The following is a 22,848-nucleotide window of genomic DNA, read 5'->3' as shown; positions in this document are numbered from 1 at the left end:
ATATAAATAGTAGTTTCAAAATGAAACAAGGCATCAAATAATAGTTAAGCCCATTACCTATTGATAAAATGTAGCAGCTATCAGAAGATTTTTGTTCAGTGTTATCTATTCTTATTATTCTGCTTAGCTTAAATTATGTTTGTAAAAATTTCCATTTTTAAGCAACTTCTATAAATGGTCCCTTTCTTGAACAATGATTTTTAAAATGACTCTGAAGCCCAGAGCCATGCAAAATGTTGATACTGGAGGTGAAAAACAGGAAATTCTCATCTGATTTCTGTATTATGACCTGCATATTTGATTCAGAGCAAAACTGATTAATGATTTGTCGCTATAACAAATTTTAATGAAATTTTCAGTGTTCCATTATATTTCAAAGGACTCATGTTCAGATCTGAAATCCAATAAAATGTTATTGTAAACAGTTACTCCTCAAAAAATTCTTCTGATTTTTATGTGCCATCAGCAGCAGTTTTACCCACTCCAATTCTGATATGCAGCTGATATGCATTGAGACCCAAATACAGACAGAGCTATAGAGATTTTGAACAATCCCCTTCAGTGATGTCCACCACTGAAAGTAGGAGGGATTAATTTTTTTTGTACATAATATTTAACATTAATATTAATTTCCAGGAAATGGAGACATGTTGCCTTATAATGAATATGATAGGCTTTTTGAATTTCTGCTAACTAAAATGCAGGCTTATCTGCTTTCAGTTTTGCACTTATAAAAAGTGTTGTATGGACCAGAGATATCAGACTCATTTAACACGACTTTGGTTTGTGTGAATAAAATATATGCAGTGATTCAGGCATTGAGGGCTAAGAGGTTTGAAAGTTTTCAGTAAAAGACTGAAAGGAAAAGTGAAGACACTGAGATAAGATCTACATGCAAGATGCAATTGTTGCTAACGTTAACACTCCCCTTCCTGCAAATATCACACTCGCAGACAGAGGGAAGTGCTAATGCTTCTAAATATATGATTTTAATTGACTGCTCACAAACACTGCACAGGCCTCTGACAGGCTTCTCATGTCTTCAGTGCCTACATTACCTCCCCAGCAACAGTGTTTCTATCTGGGGGCCAAAATCAGTGAGGGTAGGTTATACGTGCCTTGTAGCCCTTGTAAGCCCATGATGCTTTCCACACACGGATGTGTTGGTGGGAAGGGGAGCCTTTGTCGGCAGCTACACGTAGGAAGGGGCAAGGTATTGGTGAAGCCTTGCATCTGGTTTCTGAGCGTTGTGTGGCCTGGCACACTGATGCAAAAGCTGACCAACTGCAGAAAAAATTTTCTATCTTAGGGCACCCAGACAATAGACTGAGATAGTGAAAGCCCTATTCTGCTTCTGGGTCATTTTTTGCTGCTCAGGAGCCCATAGCCCTTAAGAATCCACATCTAGTGTATGACCTGGTCCTGTGTTACCACAGCACCAACAGAGCAGAAAATAACCTCGTCATTTCTTCCTCACCCATGCCAGCAATGACACACAGGCCATGAGTTATCTCAACATGACATGGCACATTGACTTCTGTGTGTTCTGTAGCTCTGTGGTAAATGATTTTTTTCTTTTTTCCTCTAGCACAAGAACACTGGCTCTTACAGCTACTCATGACCTGAGATAGGATAACTGTTCTTGACAGGGCAGCCTCATCTATCCTAAGTTTTGTTGTCAAGATACGTCTTGACTGTTCCCCATTCTGTGATTTTCACGTGTGCTTTGTATTCTCTAAAGCTTATTTTACCAAAGAGAAGAAATCAGGACTTAGTCATGGTGTATAAGTACCTGCACTAGGAGAAGATTGTTATTCTAATGTCACAAGGTTAATGGAATCTTTCTGAGCTCTCATATTTTTATTATTGCAGCATAAAACTAGGAGAAAAAAAAGTTTGGCTCACACACAAAGCTAGTCAAAACCATTCACATTTCTGAGTCTTATAGTAACATGCCAAAAATTAGCAAGGCACAATAAGCTCTAGTACTTTCTAGTTATTGGCAGCAGGCTCTTGGCAGTTCCCAAAGCCAGTAAGCACAGGCACAATCTCAAAAGTGGCTATGCATCATGTTCATTAGCTACCCTACAAAACATAAGGTAGCAGGTATAATATCCTTCATATCAAAAACACATTTTGCATGAGACAGAAGAAAGTAAATGTAATGGTAGGACATGAAAATTAAACTCAGCCACTAAAGGACAACACAAATGGCTCTTTATTGCCTGTACCACAGCTTTTACCTTTACACTGCCCTTCTTTGTAACTCATCTAATAATGATATGTTTTGGAAGAAAAATGGGGAATTTAAATTGTCCATTGAAAGAGTATCCAAAATTGAATCACCATTCTGCACTGTAGCACAGTTGTTCTTCTATTTACTACAAAGGTCACTAAGAACATTTTCTTTAAGTGTAAATCTAGTTTAAGTGGGCTTTGCCCCTCTCTCCTACTTGCTTCTGACTCTCTTCTCCTTCCTGATGTAGTTCACCATCCATTTGTTTGTGCTGATGCAATGCCTTATGGCACCATACCATAAACCTCTTCTGAGGTTTTCATTAACCCAAACTGTTTCACAGAACATTTTTGCAGCACAGTCCTACAGAGCAGTGCATGGACTTAACAGAGGGGACAATTACTGCAACGTGAGAAGTCCAGGAGCAGAGAGTGCAGGGATGAACCAGCTTCAGTGTGCAGGAAACACAGACTCCAGGCACATCATAATCTGATTTCAGATTACTATGCCAAACCTCCCAAGATTTTCCCTCTCAAAGGGTGGTTTGTCATATATACGGCCATATAGTTAAAAGCGGTAGGTTACAGAATGAGTGTGAGAACAAGACACATCCAGACATGATTCTGGTCTGCCATAGGCTATGACTTTTTGAAAATAGGGTACCATTATATGACACACTTCCCAACTTCAGTTCAGACCTATAACTCCTTTCTTTCCCTGTTGTACTACTAACTGCCTAACTAGATAACAAACACGAGAGAGAGAGAGAGAGAGAGAGAGAGAGAAAGAGAGAGAGGTTGTGGTACTGCAGTGCAAATGCATGAATTACAGAGTTACTTCTGGTGGGAATGGGAGGTAGAAGTCATCTCAGTCTACACCTGTGAGCCTTGACAACTGCTTTAGACAGCCTGGGGTGTGAAAGGACAAAGGCAGTAACTTGGCAGGAGAAATGAACTGATCAAAAGAAGCACTGATTTTCCTCTGCTGCTTGTACACAGTTAATGTTTCAGACTGTACGAAAGCTCCCACAGCAGCCAGAGCATCTCTCTCTCTCTCTCTCTCTCTCTCTCTCTATATATATATATATATATCTATATATATATGCATGTATGTGTGGGTGTGGATGTGTATAGGAAACAGTCTGCCCAAGACACCCTTTTTGTCTGTGAAAGGAAGTGTTTGAATTAGAAGGAGATTCTTCCAAGGACAAAGCATCAGGGACAAATTTATACACAGCAGTAGAAACTGCTCTCTGAACCTCATATAGGAAGGAGTCTGAGATGCAGATTTTATAAACAGACCCCTTTGGATCTCTGGAGAGAGGATTTGAAAAGTCAAACACATCCAGGCCATGCCTATAAAAGTAAAAATTACACTGCGCAGAGCCTTTTAAGCAATAGACTTATTTCAAACAACAGAATACTATGGCTGTTACTCTTTTTCCTCTCTGTCTCCATATAGACACACATCTGCAAAACTAACTCTAACTAAAGATGCTGTTAGTTTAGAGATTTTATCCATTATGGCTGTAAGCCTATGGCTGAAGCCTTCAATGAGAGGGTTGTTCATTGATAACTGCTTGTGAGCAGGAAGACAGGCAAGTCTGATCTCCAGAGACAAAAGCCTGTTTCCTCCTCTCAGCAAAAGGGATGAGCTAGGTGGACCAGGCTTCATTTGCAGATCATTCAAATAACTGTTCAGGTGAGTTTTGGTCCATTGCTGGCAAGTTTGAAAATGAACAGAGAAGAGAATTATGCCTGGGATGTCTGAGGTGGTGATTTATTGCAACCTCCACTGGATAGAGGCTGTAGGCAGTAAAAGACAAAGGATACTGTAGGGGAATGTCCAAGAGCAGAGTCCTTCTCTGATGAGAGCGTGGGATCCTGTATGCCACTGACTGCTTCTGATAGGACTGGGATGCTGCAGGACCTGCTGGGTTGAGTGACAGCAAGATGAAACAGGGTGACAAGCAACACTAGTGATGCCTGCAGTAGATAGCAGAGTGACAACATAGCAACCATAAACAGCCAAAGCCAGGAGAACCATCATGGTAACTATTTTCATGGTCAGCATTGAAGTTAGGAGATTTGGTATTATCTTTGCTATCTAGCCTGAGCTGTGAGTTTCACCTGGAATACAAAACAGAGTTTGATTTAACCCTTTTGAGCTCAGTTTGAAAATGTTCATGTATGAACGCCCTGAGAGAGTTATGGATTTCTGGGTTTGTAGCTGGACTCCCAAGCAGTTGTGTTTTAAGTGTCCTAAGAAATAGACCATGACTACATGAATATTTTTGTGCTTTGACTTCAAACCACTTAAAACCAGGCAAACATTTGACTGTGCAAGTATGCAATTAGAAGTTTAAATTAAAAGATGATACTTATACAAACAGAACTCTTGGTAGGACTGACAGGGAGTGTAAGGCAAGCTCCTGGGAGCAGCAAAGATTTGGGTCTTAATTCTTTGCTCCTATTATCACATATTTGGAATTAATATCTGCACTCCTGGCCATGGCAAAACTAGTGAGGGCACTGCTACCATACAGACTTGTCTCTGGTGCTGTCTGTGACTCTGCAGTGTACACCAGAAAGAGGTAGCTTGCAAAGAGTAAGAGCTGCTGCAAATGGCCTTTTCCCTGATAACTTGCTCCCTTTTGTTGCCAGGTGATCGGTTTGGGCAGTGTGAGTGGGATACATAAAGACAAGGGGTATGAATTTAAAACTGGTTGAGAAAGATGTTACTGAGGTCTGTGGGGTCAGTGAGAGGTATTGACCATGCCTAGAATTTATGGCTTTCCTTATCCAAAGTCCTGGCCATGTCACAAAACGTGAGATGAAGGTATGAAATGCAACCTCTGATGAAATCCCAGGACCTAGGAGCTGTTCTCAATTGCTTTCAGAGAGGCTTACTTTCACAGTGCCACCATCCCAAATTGTTCTGCTTTTCCTAGCCCAGCAGGAACCATAGATGTTTATGGGTAAAAATAGCCACAATCGGAGATGTTTTCCAGCAAAATCAAATTCCTTTAACATATCACTAATCACTCTTGAAGCTTCTAGTGCACATCACCTTTTTATTCTGTGAGTCACCTGGAGAGCATATACATAACTCGGCTGCTGCTGTGTCCCAGCAGAACTATTCACAGAAGGAGTCATTAGCCAACCAAACAAAGGTTCACAAGCCTTCAGGGGGAACACAACCACTTTCATCCAGCCTTTTATTTTTATTTTTATTTTTAATTAGAGGAACTTAAAGAAAAGGAAATTTAAAAAATGTTCCAACAGCCTCACTAACTGCTGTCTCTCCTCCGGCAGACAGCAAGGATTAAGAACGCATGGCCCTGACCACTTGTCAGATTTGGCATGCTACAGCCAACAGCTGGTGGAGGCAGTTAATTAGTCCTGCACCCTGTTCAAAGTTCAGCCTTTATTGGCAGGGAAAAGCAGGCTGCACCAGCCCGCGTCCCTCTTTCAATTAACAAAGGCCTGTGCCATCAGATTACCTTGGCAACATGCCAGGCATCCGTGTCATTTGCCTGCCTGAGCTTTGCCATGGCAACAGGAAAGCTAACCTTGCCAAAGCAGCATCTGGTCTATGGGTGGCAGATTACCTGCCAAACAGATTTACTAGCTGCAAAGTGCTGCCGACTGCCCTGAGAAAAGAGAAGAAGGGGGAGAATCTTGTGACAAAAAGATGGTTATCCATTTTAATTTTTCTTTCTAAGCAAAGGTTTCCAGATGTCCAGCTGCTGATGTGTGGATAGAGCATGTCTTTATGCTTTCTGGGCATGAAAGCCATTAAACAAATTAGGCCTTATCTTAGACTCTAGGTCCTCTGGGCATTACAGATGCAAAAGTCTTTGTTGAGGACTCATTTCTATTATGCAGTAACCAGGTTGGTCTTGACAGAGCACTGCTGGTTTTTCATTTCATTCTGTCACATCCATTTTGTTGTGTTGACACCAGAGATATGTGTGGTCCAAAAATCATGGATCCAAGTACTCATAAACTGAAGGGAAAATCAAATCTGAATGTCAACATCATGTCTAGTTCCAAAAGCCTGTAAAACTCAAGAACAGACAGTAGCAGGTTCATGAGACTTTTCCAGCATGTTGTCTGTGCTCAGTAGAGACTGAAGTTTCTGGATGCCAAGGGACAGAGAAATCGGTTGGAGGCAATGCAAGGCTGTCTTCATCTCTACCAAACGATCCTTGAAAGCAAGCCACGTTGCAGAAGAAGGCCATAAAAGAACACCCAGTGGTTTCTTTTTCTCTACTCTGGGAGACAATTCCTTTCTGACTCCAGCACTGTCAGTCCTTTAACCCTGTGGTAGCATGACAAAAGACATACTAATCAGACTCTCAGGAAGTATTTCAGTGCAAATGGAAGATGATTATCACCATGCATCATGGGATGATGGGGGTGGGGAAAGGTTCCTTTCCAGGCACTGTGGGATGATTAGCACATACCTGAAATGAGATTTCTCTGAAGCAACAAATGTGATCAACAAATAATGATTAAGTAACATTTTACCCCCCCGACAAACCAAAACATCTTCTCATAAAGTTTAACTTCAGATGCCAGGTCTGCCCCTGCCCCAGTTCCTGGCTCTGTGACCTTTCCAGACTGAAGAAGGTAGTGCAGCGAGTGGTAGCAGCTACAGACGGAGCAAGTGGAGAGTGAAGCCACCACAGGAACGGGGCAGCTGGTGCAGGCTGGAAGGCTGGGCTGGTCTCCATCCCCTGGCACTTCACAGCCCCAGCTAGGGGTGCCACAGGGTTCTTCAGGAAGGCAATGGCCTAGATGTTTGTCTTCCACTAGATTTAGGTTTCTTAAGAACAAAACATATTTGGAAGAGTGTGCATTTAAGTGTCTCTAAGGGTCAGGCAGAGCTGCACTGTGTTGAGGGAATGAAATCAATAGCTAAATCCAAACAAAACAAATGAGGTAAGTAGAAAATACCTGAAAGACTGCTGGCAGGAGTATGGTCACATAAGTCAGAATATAAATAATGGCAGTAAATGCTGGGGTAAACGCTGTAGCTCCTGGTGTGACTGCAGCGGGTTCCTTCCAGAAGAAACTTGGCCTGGAGGCATGGAAGCTTCCAGAAGAAACTCAATCTAGTAGCCCAGAAGCTTCCAGAAGGAACCCTGGCCTGGCAGCATGGAAGCTTCCAGAAGGAACCCTGGCCTGGCAGCCCAGAAGCTTCCAGAAGGAACCCTGACCTGGCGGCATGGAAGCTTCCAGAAGGAACCCCGGCCTGGTGGAATGGAAACTTCCAGAAGGAACCTGGCCTGGCAGCACAGAAGCTTCCAGAAGGATCACAGCCTGGTGGCCCAGAAGCTTCCAGAAGAAATCTGGCTTGGCAGCTCAGAAGCTTCCAGAAGGAACCCAGCCTGGTGTCCCAGAAGCTTCCAGAAGGAACCCTGACCTGTCGGCATGGAAGCTTCCAGAAGGGACCCAGTCAGGCATCCCGGAAGCTGTAAAGGGCCCGAGGGCCGGAGCGCCGTGGGGTCTGTCTCACCGCACGCACCGAGGGGAAGCCGTGGGACGCGGCCTGCCTCAAGGACCCCGACGCTCCCCAGACCCCAAGGCACAGCCCGCTGTGCTCCCAGCGTGGGTGTCTGAGCGTGTCTCTGAGCAAGTGTTTTCCCCAAAATCCTGCACGTTTCTGCTCTCTAATTTGATCAGCTACTCTCGACAAAAACTATACTGAATGTGGCTTGTAAGTGACTAGTCACTCCTTTGGGTAACAGGCTTGACAGAGGTTTAGCCCTACATCCACCACGGCATTCACCACACAGACGTATTCCTTGACCAGACGTCGTGCAATTTTCTTGCCCTCCCCAGGACAGGGAAAGAAAAGAGTCCTTCCAAAGCAAATAGTCCTGTCATTTTATATCATTTGTGGTCAAAAGTCAAGGATCAGTCACAGTGGTGAAAAACTGCCTGACTTCAGCCTCTGGTATGTTCACCATGCCTTTCCAGGTCCCAGACTTTTATAAAAAGTCAGGATTTTTGTATATGAAAGGGATTTGGGGCTGGAGGAATATTTCTGGGTTTTCCCCATTTTTAGTACAAGTCAAAAGAGAAATTCAGTAAAATCAAAAGGTCACAGCAGTCTCCCATCTTTTAGCTAATGAGTGTTACATTGCAAGTTGATGGTTAGAAAGTTACCCAAACACCTTAACGACACTAGACTGGGCCCACCTAGTCCTCCAACCGTTGTCTGAAGAGAGGTTGGTCCTAGGAGCTGTGAATGCCTCTTGCAAAGTATGAAACCTGGGAGGCATGCTGGGAAGTGACAGCACTCAAACACAACTTGCTGGCTTTTTGAGGGGGAAGAAGGCGTTAAGGTTAGTACCTAAAGCAGAATGAAGTTCTTCCTGTATAGCTCTGCTTTAGGGTCTAGTCCGAAACCTATTGTACTCAACAAAAAGAGATTCCTGTTGATTTCTGTAGCCCTTGGCTTTTGCCCTAGTAGTCAGTCTCCCTCTCATACGCATGGGTTCTGCAAAATACTAGCTAGTAGGGTGCCATTTGAACTGTTTTAGTTCAATGTCAGACTGTAAAAATAGCAGATCAGCTTGCGTTTTCCAGGTTTTTCCTGTGTGACTGACATCTTTTCAATTGAGTCCTAATATGATAGCTCTACCAGAATGGAGTAAAAGAATTAGCAAACTAGAATCTGCGTGACTACGTTTTGTTTGTTGGTCAAAGGAAGCTATGACCTCCACGTACTTATAGCAACTTTGTGGCAAAATGAGAAGGAAGCATGCAGACCTCTAGCTTAGTCACCTGTGAGCAGAAGCATGTGTGTTGCACGCGCTTCAGAGAAGCAGAATTGATCTGAAACTCTGTCACCTCAAATATACTGCTGGGCAGCCTAGGAAATCCTAATAAATCCTTCTGGCTTAATTGCTAAGCTCTCCAGGGCATGGAGACATGGAAACATGGACAAAAGCAGAATGCTAAATGGCTTTCAGGATGTCAGGAAGTTTAAGAAGCTGAAACTAAGTACTCATTATCACTAAAGCTTTTTTTGTTAGAGGCTTGCCTGTGTTATATATTTTATAAAAAAGGTTTTATTGGAACACAACAATTTTCTCATTACTTACATGGCTGGAGTGTCACCACACCAGAGCCAGTATGAAGTTGCAAGGAAAAATATCCAGCAATCTGGGGATTATTTTTATATGTAGGACTGTATCTTTTATATGGTCTGACAACACTATTTTTCTTTGAATGGTAATATTACCTCTTATGTGGTGCTCAGTTTGAGGTGATTTTGATGATCTTGTTTTTTTCCATAATGCTGAGAACTGACCATGACAACCCAATGAGTTGTCTGATGCTAGGATCTCAAATTAACAGTCCTCCTTTAAAATGCAAGCTACTGTTTCCTGCCAAGAGTATGTCCTGGACACCATCCCACACTGCTGTCAAAGTTTTAATCCAGAAGTAGGTCAAATCCAGATGGTGCGTCATTAAACATTAACGTGTTTTAATTATCAGGCTATTTTTAGAAGGTTCAGCATTTTATGGTGCCAGGAAAGGAAGCGGAGCAGAAAACAAAATCTGAGTGAGACCGTTCACTCTTCTTAAGAAACAGAGGTGGGTTATGCATCATTAATGCTATTAATGAAAAACAAGTCATATTGGTTTTAGGTTTAAAAACAGAGTCAACATAGAGAATCCACCTCAGCAATCAGCACTTCTTGTTTGTTTGCCTATGTCATGTTTCCTGAATCCAAACATCAGTGTCAAGAGATGTTTCCAGTTAGTCCTTTGGTGCTATTGGTTTTATGCCCTCCTTCCTTGCATTAGTAGAGAATGAAAATATTGGTTATTTCGATCTTCAGGCAGCTCTGAGGAATGTTTTCTTTGGGGCTGAGTTTGCATGAATAGAAAGACCTGAATTTTCCAGGGCTTTTATTCATTACTTATAATAGATGAAGTGATTTAAACAAGCCTAGGCTTCATCAACCTCTATCTGAGACTACTGTTGAGTATTGCAAGGTCTAAAAAGGATCATCTGGAGGCTTGGAATCTATAAGGCTGCAGTTACCTTTGAGGTTGGTGTTGAGATATTCAGTACAACAAAACATAGATGTTTTTGATTGTCTGGAGCTATTGATCTAAATATACTGGTTATCAAGGGCTACTTTTCATGGTTTATTTTTATATAAAGTATGTGAGTCCAGTTCTAGGTTCTGCTGCATATTTCTTGTGTGTGACCTTAAGCAAATCATCTGCTTTCTCTATTCACCATGTGTAGCATAAGGAAAGTAATACCTTATTTCTCTTTTATTGTTCTTTATATGAAGGGTCTGGCCATAGAATTTTATTCCTACTTGACACCACTCAGTGCAACTATCAAAAAATAAGGGCGCTTCACTTCTCTTCTGCAAAGGAAAAAAGAACAGGATCACTTGTGACGTCCGTCTGCTCAGCTTGCTACCTATGAATCCAAGAAAGGCATGCCCATTGCTGGTTTTTTTCAATATAAATGGCAACCTCCATTCAAATGATTTCTTTAAGCAATTAGCAAATAAGAGGTGCAAAGGGGGCCAATATACCAAAATACAAGGCAAAAAAGAAAACAGACTGTAATGAATAATCCAGTCATCCCAGGTATTCTGTCCTCTCCCTCTTCCCCATCCCTGGGTTAATTGCAGACTTTTGCTTAAGCTGGAAAATGCTCTTCTTTCAGTTGCAAGCACATCATCTTGGATTTCAGTTTTATTTTTAGTCAAGTGGATTTGCTGTCTCTTGTCAGCTTATTGTGTTGTGTTAACAGGGATATTTGAACAGAACAGTTTTGTTGGAGCTCCAGTGGGCTCTTGCATATAAAAATCAAAGTTCCCTCGCTTACTTCATGTACTCATTCATTCATCCAGTGTCTCAGAGCCTGCCAGCTCAATGGGCGTGCAGCCAGTTTTGCATTTACTACTGGGTTTTGTGCTGGCTGCCAGTCACAAAGGATGGTGATAAATGGATTCAGCCGCACCTATTAAGATTAACTGAAGGCTTAAATTCATTCTGAACCCTCTTACTGACAAAATTAATTATGCTAAAATTAATTATACTATGTTATCCACTGAAGAACAGGCTAAGGTGAGGAGAATACCCACCTTCATGTTTACTGCAGCCTGGAGCTGAAATGACTAGCAGGGTCTGTAGAACACAAAACCCATCATGCCTACTAGAGTCATGAACATGAATGCAAGCTGTTTGCACTACTTGTTTTAAGCTGTGTTTAGATTTTGGTTTCAGAGACCTTTTCTTACATGCTGGCCTCAATGATTCAGATCAGTCAGGACAGCACCGGTACAGACATCTGCCAAGCAACTTACAGAGTAGGACAATCCTCATATTTCTCCAAAAATATAGGCTCAGTTTGAATCCCACATATTGCATTTCATGTTATGGCATTTGGGAAAATATATCAAAGGAAAGTTCAATGACCTGATGACTTGATTGCTGTGCAAACCAAAGCAGTCCTGTTCAGCTGACCTATTGATTGCAGTAATTCAGTTCAACACTGTGTTGAAGGACAGCTCCTGAAAAACAATGTAGTACTGTATGGAAGCCCTGAAAAGCTTTACTATCAAAATAGCAGAATGTCAAATATATGACCCAATAGAACCCACCATGGTGGCACAGAGCCAATTAATACCCTCTGTCAAGGTCTGCTAAGTCATGTAGAGTCATGAGCAACACTATTGCATTAGAGGTCCATTTCAAAATATGAGTAACACTGGCAGAGTCAGGTCTAGGCCAGACTACAAGTTGTAGATTTAACCCTGATGCAATGATGGCAAAGCTGTGAGAGCCACAGTGTTCTAGTGAATGATGTGACTATCTCCTTTTGTGCTCTCTTCCATATTCTGACAGGGTGCAAGGCGCATTTGCAACATACAGGTAATCAAATTGCCTTGTTCGGAAAACTTACAGGTGACGAGAAGAGCATTGTTTAAAAGGTGGAGGAAAGAGAGGAATAAAAGTAGAATGAAAGCAGGTTTTTATAGGTATTACTTAAAAATGAATGATACATCGTTCTCCCCTGCTGTTCCTCAATCTAGTCCAGGCAAGCAGATGAAGTCTTCTGATTATTTTGGGGAAGGACCTGAGCCATTTTTCCTTTCCAAAGGCTCCTCTATAGTGCATATCATATAGTGCAATCAAAAATCAGCCCTTAAGACTCCACTGTAAAACTCAGAAGTTTGAGTTTCTGGGCTGTCTCTCTTTCTCACATACATTTGGGGTGAAAAACTACTCTCTTTGTTCTTTTTCAGGTTTTGTAAAATCCTTTTGTGTTTTCCTGATGGTGTCTACTTCTTCTTACCTGGCAGAGGAAATTCTTGCTTGCCTCTCCTGCAAAAAAGTGATGGTCCATAGACAATAAAACTTATTCTCCATTTAAAAATTAAATAATACTGTTTTGCTTTGGCTACTAGTTGTGCCTTGCTTGGAAAGTTGCCACAGGGCATGCCTGGGCTGAGAAATTAAATTATTGCTAGTCTTTCTGTGGTGAAGGTAACTTTTGAATTACCTGTAAAATTGAAACTAGGAGGTGTTTTCTTCTTTCTTCTTCTTCTTCTTCTTCTTCTTCTTCTTCTTCTTCTTCTTCTTCTTCTTCTTCTTCATTTTCTTCTTCTTTCTTCTTTTCTTCTTACTTCTTTCTTCTTTCTTCTTTCCTCTTCCTCTTCTTCCTCTTCTTCCTCTTCTTTTCCAAGCATTACATGTTTTACTATCAGACAAAATATTCCAGCTAAGACTCTAAAATGCAAATGTCTTGGAACCCAAATTCAGGTTGGCTAATTGAAACATGTACCACAAATGTTTAAATTTGAACTATATTCTCCTTAGATTCCCTCTATATTTATAGTCCAGTTCTGGGCTCCCCAGTACAAGAGAGACGTGGCACTACTGGAGCAAGTCCAGCGAAGGGCTACAAAGGTGATTAGGGGACTGGAGCATCTCTCCTATGAGGAAAGACTGAGAGAGCTGGGCCTGTTTAGCCTGGAGAAGAGAAGGCTGAGAGGAGATCTTGTCAATGTATACAAATATCTGAAGGGAGGGTGTCAAGAGGATGGAGCCAGACTCTTTTCAGTGGTGCCCAGCGACAGGACGCGAGGCAACGGGCACAAACTGAAACACAGGCAGTTCCATCTGAATATGAGGAAATACTTTTTCACTGTGAGGGTGACAGAGCAGTGGAACAGGTTGCCCAGAGAGGTTGTGGAGTCTCCTTCTCTGGAGATATTCAAAACCTGCCTGGACGCGATCCTGTGCAATGTGCTCTAGGTGACTCTGCTTGAGCAGGGGTGTTGGACCAGATGATCTCCAGAGGTCCCTTCCAACCTCAACCATTCTGTAATTCTGTGATAGGATGACATATATACCTTCAGAGCCATTCATGCCACTTACAAATTGAATCTATACATGGAGTACAGGATGGACTAAGTTCTCAACTTAAGATATCTGAGTTAGGATGCTAAAGTTAAACAGAGTGAAACCAAGCCAGGAAGCCAAGACAGAATGGAGCCCATTATCCAGTGCAAGGCCATAGTATGGCCCATCTCCTGCTTTTTTGACTGACCGTTCTACGGCGTAGCTCAGCTAAGCTCTCATTTTCCCAGCTTAGCTTAATATATCTAAGTTCAATTTTTTGCCTTCCTCTTGGCCGTCCTTTGTGACTACACAGGACATCATCTGGTAGCTGCTTCATGGAGTTTGCATCACAATGCAGTTTATTGACTTCACTTTGTGTTTGGCCCTATCTGCAGAGTACCAGGATTGCAAGTCCTTTCTTGCTTCTTTTGTATCCTGCTAGTTTCATTTTCTGCTTTCACATTTTTGTTCATATTCTTTTTTCTTTTTTTTCTGGAGAGCAACATATTTAAGATTCCGTTGGCAATATCCATATTGCAAAACACAGCTCTCAGGTCTGGAACAACCCCTTGCTTAATGGTAGCTCCATTTTAGGACAAGATTCTATTGCAAGTCATAATCCCTCTTCTCCTCTCCTCCCCATCCCAGCTGTGATTTCTCTGCAAAGAAAACCTGTGCTAGTGGAGCACAAGGAAACTGTAGCACTCTCCATGACTTGTTCCTTTCTGGGCTGTTGGAGTCCTGTGACATATATGGCTACATATTGACTTCTACTGGATCTTCACCAGAATGGCTGTAAATTAGTCCAGGAAAAGGAATCTCTTTTGCAAAACAAAGGGGAATAGGATCTTCCTGTCCTTTCCAGGCTCAGATCTATAAAGGATTTTTCCTGTGTGGCATCCATAGTTTCCTTTGACATCTTCCTAAAAGTTCTATATTTTCTATAACATAAATAAAACTGATAGTTTCAGCCTCTATAATGTTCACATTGTTCAAAGGATTTTCCGCACTGCACCTCCCATTATTAGCTGGCCATTTCTTTCAGTTATTATACATGACTTGCATGTAGCACATTGGAGTTTAATTCTTAGAATCTCATAGTCTTGAATAAGCCCACCAGAATGTGCTGGCGTGTCTTCTTTTGAGTCAAACCTTTCTGAAAACAGTGACAAAAAGAGACTAAAAATGCTGGTGTTCCTTACTTTGGAAAGACAAAAGCTGGGGGGAATGAAATTGAAGTTTATGAAATCCTGAAGGTGGTGGATAAGAAGAATGTAGAATTGTTCACTAAATCTAGAATTTGGGGGCTTTCACTGATAGTAATTCAAGATTGCTTAAAATAGATAAAGTACTTATTTACAGAGTGGGCAGCAAACATGTGGAATTTACTGCCACAGAGGGTTTGGAGACAGACAGTATCAGCACATTCTAAAAGGGAGTTCACAAATTTATGAACAAGTGATCCAAAACAGGTACTAAAAGCAATAGGCAGGGATGTACCCTCTAAAATCCTTAATCCTTAATGACTGCAGATGCTGGAGTGCGGAATAGATAGTGGCCAGATTCACGTACACTCTCAAAATGACATCTTTACTGCCACTGTTAATTTCTCACTGTGGTTTTATAGGAAGCTTCACTTAAAGCTGGTATATTTAGTAACTGTCTTTGTGCCCTCAGACACCATGTGCTTTGCTAGTTGTCCAGATAACAGCAGATGAACAATGGTCAGGTTAACCTGGGAGCTGATAGCCAAGCATTGGTTGTTCTGGGCCAAGTGCAGCACCTTAGTGCTGAGATCCTCTGTGGATTCAGCCATGAATGAGTTCATAATGCTCGTAGCCTTGGAAGAAATGCTTATATTCAGGTGGACCTACATAAGCATCCTGTAGACATGAATAGCATAGGACTCCTGTTCTTTGGCTTCTTCTCACCCTTTTTCATGATACTAGCAACCAGCTTCTTCCACCCTTTTTGCAAGTGTGCGCTGCCATCTGTATTTGTGCAGCACTTGGAAATAGAATACTATTCTAGATGGACCATTGGTCTGACCCATTAGCACATTTTTTATATTCTTGTAACACTCACAAGCTTCCGTTCACCTGCAACTTGTCTGAGGTTCACTCACAATTTCTGTTAGAGAATGAATGTATTTTGACAAGGTGGGTTAGACATGAAATTGTGCAAAAATTGGATGGCTTGATCCCAAATCAGAAGGTCAAGATGAAGCTCCTGAAAAAGAAAGAGGGAATAGGACACATTATATCTCAAAAAAAATCTGGAAAAGATGGCTGTGCAAACACTGCCAAGCATAGGGGGTTGGATTGGACTATATGGCCCACAAGAAGATGCTAAAGGTCACTAGGAGAGAAGATTCTGGGGGCTAATTTTGTGACAAGATGTGCAGTTCCCAGGCATCTTATTTCTGCAAAACTCCAACATTTAAATAAGGCAGCAGGGGTCAACTGATAAAATTCCCTGCAAGCTGACACAGTTCAAAGCAAAGAACGACTCTACAATGCTCAGCAGAGTATAATGGAACCTTTTGGCTGAAAGCAAAGCAATTAACAATGTAACAACTAATTAAGCCTGATGTTCAGTTAACAACAAAATAAACATGATAAAATATGACCACAACATTTTGAGTCAAAACCTCATAGAGATCTACCATTTGCTCTTTCATCTTCCTCTATGCAAATAGTGCATCATTAGCGAAGTATTATCCATGTGTTTTCCACTACTGTTTAATTGCATGGGAGGCAGTTAAGCAGATCAAAGAGCTCTATTAACAACAGATAACCACAGAGCAAATATGATTAAAAGTAATTACAGTAAGGAAGTAATCTGCTAATTCTTAATGGTTCTGAGGACTCAGAGAGGAGTTCTCAAAGTGATTCTCATCACTGGAAATCAGGGTGTTAGCGTAAATTGCTGATATGGTATTTTGTGTTTCAAACTGTGAGCTTTACAGGCTATGAGTTACTTTTACTGCGAAATGGCAGGACAAGTTTTATTTCATTCAGCATTTCTCTGAGAAGAGTTTGTCTTCCTTCTTTAAAAAAAAAAAAAAAAAGAAGATTTGGAACCATCAGTAGCTATCAAATTGTGTAAAAGCTAGTCAGTAAATAAGTTTCGGTATTTTTCTACCCATGTTTTTTCTTATGCCTTCTTCCAAACTTTATATTGACTTGTGACATGATTCAGAAGTGGGATATTCCTTATTGTAGCATTTGCCAAACTTATTTTCTGTCCTTTGGCATCTGGCCAGAAATGAAAGAAGTCTGGGAAATTTGGCTCTGAACAGGACCTTCTACCATTCTTTCTCCCACCTTCCCCTCTCCACACATCCTTTATTTCTTTTCTTTCAATTAGATGTGGGCATGATCTTCCCCTCCTTCCACTCTTCCCCTTCTCATTCCACCCTGGCACCTCCTCCACTTCTTGCCTCATCTCTTCACTTGGTCCCAGACACCCTTCCCATACTGCCCCCAAAACCTCCCACATTTCTATTCTTATTCCCCACCCAGCCTCCAGCCCCAGGCACCTTCCTTCTCATCCCATTCAGCTGTGGAGATCTCTGGACAATTGAACATCTGATTCAGAATTAATAGGAGATGGATATATGTTTATCTATAATGTGAGAGGGCTTGTTAACCTTCCTCAGAAAGGATCCTTCTCAATGTGCATCCAAGCCTAGTCATCTTATCTGTCCCCTTCCACAGACCTTGTTGCTCTTTTTCTGCTCCCTGTCTTCACTGACATTAAAATGCACATGCCCCCAGTGTCTTCAAAAACTTAAACACAACTGCTTTTACAAACTGTTGCTTGACGTTTCTAAGGGCAGAGCTTCCAAAAGTGGCCAAAGCTTCACTAAAGGGAAGGAAGGTGACAGAACAACTAATGTTGGATACTATTTTCAGGCAAGTGAAGGACAGGAAGGTTATTGATAGTAGTCAGCATGGATTTACAGAAGGGAAATCATGCTTAACCAACCTGATAGACTTCTGTGATGAGATGACTGGCTTGGTGGATGAGGGGAGAGCAGTGGGTATTTTTTATCTTCACTTTAATAAGACTTTTGACACCATCTCCCATAGTACCCTCACAGACAAGCTGATAAAGTACGGGCTAGATAAGTGGTCAGTAAGGTGGATTGAAAACTGCCTGAACTGCTGGGCTCAGAGGTTTGTCATCATCAGCAAAGTCCAGCTGGAGGCCAGTCATTAGTGCTGTCCCCCTGGGGAGAATACTGGGTCTTATGCTGTTTAACATCCTTATGCCGTTTGACATGCAGATTGTACAAACCTGGGAGGAGTGGCTGATACACCATATGGTTACACTGATATTCAGAGGGACCTCGATAGGCTGGAGAGAAAGGCAAACAGGAAACCTATGAAGCTCAGCAAAGGGAAGCACAAAGTCCTGCATCTGGGGAGGAATAACCCCATGCACCAGTACAGGCTGAGGGCCAACCAGCTGGAGAGCAGCTTTGCAGAGAAGGCCTTGGAGGTCTTGGCAGAAAACAAGTTGAACATGGGCCAGCAAAGTGCCCTCTTGGCAAAGAAGGCCAATGGGTATCCTGGGCTGCATTAGGCAGAACGTTGCCAGCAGGTGCCGGGTGATCCTTCCCCCCTGCTCAGCCCTGGTAAGGCCACATCTGGAGTGCTGCGTCTAGTGCTGGGCTCACCAGTACAAGAAAGAAATGAATTTACTGGAGTAAGTCCAGTGAAGGGCCACAAAGATGATTAAGGGTCTGGAGCATCTGTCCTATGAGCAGAGGCTGAGAGAGCTAAGACTTTTTAGCCTGGAGGAGAGAAGGTTCAGGGAAGATCTTATCAAAATTCATAAATACCTGAAGAGAGGATGTAAAAAAGCTAGGATCAGACTTTTCTCAGTGGTGCCCAGTGACAGGCAATGGGCACAAACTGAAACACAGGAAATCCTGTCTGAACACAAGAAAACACTTCTTCACTGTGAGAGTGTCAAACACTGGAGCAGGTTGCCCAGAGACATTGTGGAGCCTGCATCCTTGGAGATATTCAAAATCCAATTGGACATATTGCTGGGCAACTTGCTCTACCTAATCCTGCTTGAGCAGGGGGCTTGGACCAGATGATCCTCAGAGGTGCCTTCCATCCCCAACTATTCTGTGATTCTGTAATGGCAGAGCATTAGTGGCCAAAGCTTCACTGCACCACATTGCTGCTGACACAACGGATCACAAATTAAACCAATGGAAAGGCTTGCCTAACCCCCTGTGGTCTGCACATTTAGCTGTAATTAGCACAACTATTTAAAACTCATGTTTATCTTGAGAGGCATACTGTACGCACATTGAAACCATCTTTTCTCCAAATTTCTTTAAACCTTGCTTCTTCTCTTTTGCTTTCTCTTCTCTGTTCTTCGGATGTTGCTCAAAAATGTCCAGGTTCCAGATGTAAAATTAGAATTTTTACTCTTTCAGATAGAAAGAAATGATTTTCCAAATGTTAATTGGAAATGAATATATTTTTTTCAAATGTGAAACTTCCCATAGGAATACCTAAGATTTGGATTAAAAGCAATATTTTCGTAGAAAGTCTCACCACACAGTAAGACACAGTCTCATCACTTCTGCTTCTCTAATATCTTTTTTAGTTGTTTCTTACAGAAGGCTGTGAGCCACTAAATCCTGAACTTTATGTCAGAACAGTGACTTGGTATGAAGTTTCATGTTCACCTTATCTATATTTTCCCTTAATTCATTTATCTGTTAGACTTGCAGATTTTGACTAAAAACAAGGTTTGTGCATTAGTGGAATATCCCTTCATAACATTTCAACCCAAATCAGTTTAATTTCCAGAATCTCATTATGATAGGAGGTAGTTTTCCATGCAAGTAATTTCTGTATTAGTAGCTTACATTGTAGCACAAACAGCACCAAGTTAAAAGGATTCTGATTTTGTTCAGTTTGGGACAATTATGCATTTCAAAAAAGTTCACTGTTTTTTTTTTTTTTTTCTGTGAGTTCTCCAGTAGAGAAATGTTTTACCTTTTCCATATTATAGCCCATCATAGCTTAAATCTCTTGAGGAGATTAAAAAGAAATAGTTATTTTTCCTTCTGAGAGATATAAACTCACTATCCTCTAGGGACAATTAGTTGCCATACTTGGAAACTTTTTGTATTGCACATGAAATACAAAAAATACCTTTGATAAACAGCTAGCCAAACAACTGCTTCTACCTGTGCAACATGACAAAATGAACCTTCAGCATCTTTTCCTGAATTACATAGGTTGCCTACAGTGAAGCAGTGTGAACCGCCCTTCCCCAGAAATCCTAATTTTATAAAATTTTGTGAGGGTCTGTATAGATTCTGACAAAGATGGACTGGAAGAAGTTCAGTCTTCTGGTATGGGGCAAGACCACAGTTGCCTGCCCAAGGTACCTACAGAGCAGCGTCCTGATCTGTGGGGTATGTATGGTAAACGATCCCCATTACCAGAGAGCAGGAGGATTATTGTAATTACTCATGTTTACTTCCATTCTCTGTATTACAACCAAGTTAACAGGAGTGTCCTTTGACTGGTATCTGGTAGCATTAAACACACAAGCTAGTATTTGCAGGATCAGGTTCTTAAAAGTTGTGAGCTGTGTTCCAGGCAGTTCAGGAAAAGGGATGAAAGTTAAAAACAAAGAGAGGAAAGGAGAAGAAGAAAGAAGAGGAAGAGAGGAGAGGAGAGAATTTCTTGTCAGAATTTTTGTGCTTGGCTGAAGCAGGTCGCACTTCACCTAAGTGCCTGAGGGTAGACCAGTTGTATTTGTATTTGGCTCCCAACTGTGTGACTTTAAACTGTTCCTCTGTTGTATCATAACGTTAAAATCAAGCCAAAAGCTCTAGAACACCTCACCTGTCTGAGCATCACAAGCGGTTCGCTTCAAAGGGAAAATTATTCATCTATATTATTAAAATTAAAGCACTTAAGTCCACCTTGTTTTTCTCAAGTTGTGCCGTTTGTTCAAACCTATCTGACAAAGTAGTAAAACCTATGTACATGATCTAACAAATACACAGATGTTTTTAAAAGGTCTAAACTTTTACCAGAAAATGTGACCTCAGTGGGGAAACTGGGAAGTCTGAAAACATCTTTCACTCCTCTTTTCTAATAAAACAAACAAACAAACAGCTAAGCTTCTGAACTAAAATTGCTGCAGAAATTCCTTTACAGCTTAGCTCCCTACTTCAGTCTTCCATAGAAAGGCTGAAATTTGTTCCCAGGATGCTTTTAAGGTAGTTGGGCTTTTCAGTTTAGGAGAGACTAATTGCTGCAGCTGTGGTGGTCAGTTTGTGGCTTTCTTTCCAACTTTTCCCCCATAAGGGTGAGTATTGTTAGCTTTGATTATATTTTTTTTAACTATTCAGAATATAGCAGAGTCCCACATTCACCATTCCACGCAGGCTGACTGAGGAAAATGGACCACTCCTTTTCAATTTGTTCACATGATGTGCTTAGCTCACATATGTGTGAAAAGCTGCAGATTGTGGGTGGTGAGGGAGAGGAAACTTCTTAACTGTGCTTCTAAAAAAACTTTTTTTTCAATAAAAGCTTTTATTCTTGCTGCATTTGAGTTGAATGGAAGCTAATAAGTCAATCAAGCCTAAAGTATTCTACTGTTAAATAGAATATACAAACTTGGTGATATTAACTATTTTTAAAAAACATATTCCTATTGAAAGAAGAAATGGATCCCTTAATGTAATTCCCTAAACCTTACTTTGGGCATCTGAATAAGATTCTTCATTTAAAAATAATGTCTAGCCTCCAACAAATTTTATTCGTGTCATTGAGAGCTGACAGGTGCTTAGCATTTAGAATAAACAAGTAATTTATTCAGGTGCCTAAAGCTCTAATCCTTAAAAGATTTGTGGTTTTAAAATCATTTTGAAGGCCTTGTTATGCTCTCCAGAGACCGGTTTTTAAGCTCTTGTTTTCAGCATATTGATTATTCGATTTACCAATTGGTTTAATTTTAGTTTGCTATATGTTTGCAACTTTTAATGCATATAAGATAGTCTGTGATAAATAACTACAATTTTATTAGCTGAATAGTTGAAAGGACATGACTGATAAGTAAGATGTCATATAAATCACTGGCAAAAATGACTTACTTTGAAGGCCAATCATAGCAAAACCTTAAATCTCTCCATCTTATATAGATTTATTTATAAATCAATACACAAATCAGAGCTAGAAAGTTATATTCAAGAGCAATTAACTTTAGATCAAACTGTCTCAATACAGGGTATGCTGTAAAGTAGACGTACCTTTGTAAACATAATTAACTTTTATATTGCTTTGTATTCTGCCACAATATAGACTAGTTTAAAAACAGGTCTGCTGTTCATGTAAAAAACAGATGTTTTGCTGTCATTTATATCAGAGCAATCTGATGTAACTTCATAACGAACACAGAAATGTCAATTCTATACTTTAAAGAGGAATATGATCTGTCGTTCTACTGGAAATCGTTCCCTGGCTTCCTTCTGCATGTGTGTTTTTCTGAATGTCGCTAACAAAGCAAAAAGGCTGGGTACAAAAATGATTTTTCTCGGGCTATTCACTTGTCTGTTGTTCATCTCTTTCCTTCACAACCTCTACTTTAAGAAATCAATGGCTAGCTGAATACTTGCAGCTTGTATTTGAAAGATATTTTGAATCCCCAGCAAAAGAGGGGTTTTTTGTTTGTTTGTTTGTTTTGGTTTTTTTTTTGAGGTGGGGAATGAAGGGGAATATGGAAGTGTGGTTTCTTACCAGTCAGCAGATATATTTGTATTGTAAGTGCTATTGTATGTTGAAATAATTCCTGTTTAGGAAAACAAATGTAATACTTCTCCACTAAAATGGCTTATATTTAGTGACCTCAGAGAACTTCAAAGGTGCTAGTTATGGGTAAGTTTGTATGATTACAGAATCACAGAATCACATAACGGTTAAGGTTGGAAGGGACCTCTGGAGATCATCTGGTCCAACACCCCTGCTCAAGCGGAGTCACCTAGAGCACATTGTACAGGATCGCGTCCAGGCAGGTTTTGAATATCTCCAGAGAAGGAGACTCCACAACCTCTCTGGGCAACCTGTTCCACTGCTCTGTCACCCTCACAGTGAAGAAGATTTTCCTCATGTTCAGATGGAACTGTCTGTGTTTCAGTTTGTGCCCGTTGCCTCGCGTCCTGTC

The 22,848-nt window shown here is 41.1% G+C and overlaps 1 long non-coding RNA gene across 2 annotated transcripts in view; it reads right to left on the bottom strand.

Moving 5' to 3' along the window:
- Positions 1–5,308: 5,308 nt before the first annotated feature.
- LOC106496325 (uncharacterized) overlaps positions 5,309–22,848 on the bottom strand; it is a 41,068-nt gene continuing 23,528 nt past the window's right edge. The window contains exons 3-5 of one of the 2 annotated variants that reach the window (XR_010883565.1): positions 15,718–15,861; positions 11,704–11,798; positions 5,309–6,559 (exon numbers count right to left, since the gene is read on the bottom strand). This is a non-coding gene — a long non-coding RNA (uncharacterized lncRNA). The remainder of the gene's footprint in view (positions 6,560–11,703; positions 11,799–15,717; positions 15,862–22,848) is intronic. The other variant, XR_010883566.1, reaches the window with a different exon arrangement.

This window comes from Apteryx mantelli, chromosome 2, assembly GCF_036417845.1.
Source record: "Apteryx mantelli isolate bAptMan1 chromosome 2, bAptMan1.hap1, whole genome shotgun sequence".
Taxonomy (NCBI): domain Eukaryota; kingdom Metazoa; phylum Chordata; class Aves; order Apterygiformes; family Apterygidae; genus Apteryx; species Apteryx mantelli.
The sequence above is the reverse complement of the archived record's forward strand: the minus strand, read 5'-3'. Positions and strand labels throughout refer to the sequence as shown.